Genomic DNA, 2,295 nt, shown 5'->3' on the forward strand with positions numbered 1-2,295 from the left:
CACATCTTCTTTATCCATTCATCTGTCGATGGACATCTTGGCTCTTTCCACAGTTTGGCTATTGTGGACATTGCTGCTATAAACATCGGGGTGCATGTACCCTTTCAGATCCCGACTTTTGTATCTTTGGGGTAAATACCCAGTAGTGCAATTGCTGGATCGTCTGGCAGCTCTATTTTCAACTTTTTGAGGAACCTCCATACTGTTTTCCAGAGTGGCTGCACCAGCTTGCATTCCCACCAACAGTGTAGGAGGGTTCCCCTTTCTCCGCATCCCCGCCAACATCTGTCGTTTCCTGCCTTGTTAATTTTAGCCATTCTGACTGGTGTGAGGTGGGAGATACAAGGAATTCTTTTTTTTTTTTTTTTTTTGATACAAGGAATTCTTAATAAAGGTCACACATTTTATTAAATCATGGTGTTTTTATATAGCATTAAATGTCCTAGCATAATGGATGCCTTAGGAGTTTGATAATGTTTAGTTCAAAAGTCTTCAATGCATCAGCTTAAATTTTTGTAGTGATCTTTGAAATGTCTGTGTACAGTTATAGTTTCTATGATTTAAATGCCTAGAAATCTTTACTATAATTGCAAATATTTTAGTTATAAAACCATGTTTCATTCATTTCAAGCCTTTTTGACCATTCTGTGGAAAGTTCTAATTTTAAGGAAAGTTATAGATCATAAAGTCACAGTGTGTAAAACTTTCATTGCCAGCCCTTTGTGAATTTTTCATTTAATCTGGGGAACTTTAGTTCTAATCAACCTGGACTAAAGTACGTTTCCTTAGGCTGTGCTGAACTCAAGGCAATAGAACAGTTGCAGAATGTTTCTAAGAGTTGCTTTCCAATGTTTTGATGATCTGTGATCTGCACATACCGTGTATACTAGCAAAGACTGCAAGTATGATTTGCTCTGCTATTTTCATGAATAAAATTTATTGAATTACTGTTGCCGGGTACTGTGCTAAATACTTTACACAAATTATTGACTCTGATTCCTCATTTTATTGATAAGAAGACTAAATCTTGGTGAGATTAAGTAACATGCCTAGCCCCACCTAACTGGCAAGTGACTGATCAGGGTACCCCCAAAGCCTGTATTCTTCCCTACTGTGCTATTTCACCTCCGTAAAAGATGAATGAAAAATAGCTACTCAATTTGACTCAATTTGGTAAAATATTGTTCAGTAATACTTCTGGTTCTGCTCCTGCAGACTCAAAGTTAGGTCTAGAAAGGCTCAGAGGTTTCTTGGCACATGATACCACTTAACAGAATTTTTCAGTTAGCTTGCAGAGCATCACGGAGCCAGTCTCAAACGCCTCTGATTTGTGTGCTTGAAATTCCAATCCCTTGGGAAAGGGCCGAGGATGTTTAAAATTGGAAGAAGCTTCGGTAGGCTGTCCCTCCATGACCTCCTTTTCTGCCTCAATCACAATGCATATCTGAGTCCGGGGAGAGCAAGATAGAGACCATTTATTTCATAGCAACAATGGTATGTTGCTGGGTATTTTGTGTGTGTGTGTGTGTGTGTGTGTGTGTGTATGTGTGTGGTGAAAGTCTCTAATTTTATTTTATTTTTATTTATTTATCTTTTAAAGGTTTTATTTATTTATTTATTTTTTAAAGATTTTATTTATTTGACAGAGAGAGACATAGCGAGAGAGGGAACACAAACAGGGGGAGTGGGAGAGGGAGACGCCCGCTTCCTGCGCAGCAGGGAGCCCGATGCGGGGCTCGATCCCAGGACCCTGGCTGGGACCATGACCTGAGCCGAAGGCAGACGCTTAACAACTGAGCCACCCAGGTGCCCCAAAGATTTTATTTATTTATTTGACGGAGAGAGAGTGAGAGAGAGAGCACAGAAGGGGGAGCAGCAGAAGCAGACTCCCTGCTGAGCAGGGAACCTGTTGCAGGACTCGATCCCAGGACCCTGGGATCATGACCTGAGCCGAAGACAGATGCTTAACTGACTGAGCCACCAGGTGCCCCATGATTTTTTTTTTTTTTTTTAATATATAAGGCTGAGCTAAGAAACCAATTAGGCAAATAAACTGATAAACTATTTGCAAAATACAGCAAATATTTTCTGAAAAACAAAATAAACCAACACAAGGGCTAGAACAAATGACTGTATATACTGCTTCTCCAATTTTTTTTTTTTTTTTTACCTCTATAAATCGGTGCTATGCCCAAACAGAAGAAAGAGAGAAACGGAAGGAGGCAAGAAGCAGCGCATGGGCTCTTGTAGCACATCTTGTCTCCAGATCAACATAATAGCCTGGGTGTGTGGTAA

This window comes from Leptonychotes weddellii, chromosome 2 (assembly GCF_054177405.1).
Source record: "Leptonychotes weddellii isolate Sample4059 chromosome 2, ASM5417740v2, whole genome shotgun sequence".
NCBI classification, from domain to species: Eukaryota; Metazoa; Chordata; class Mammalia; order Carnivora; family Phocidae; genus Leptonychotes; species Leptonychotes weddellii.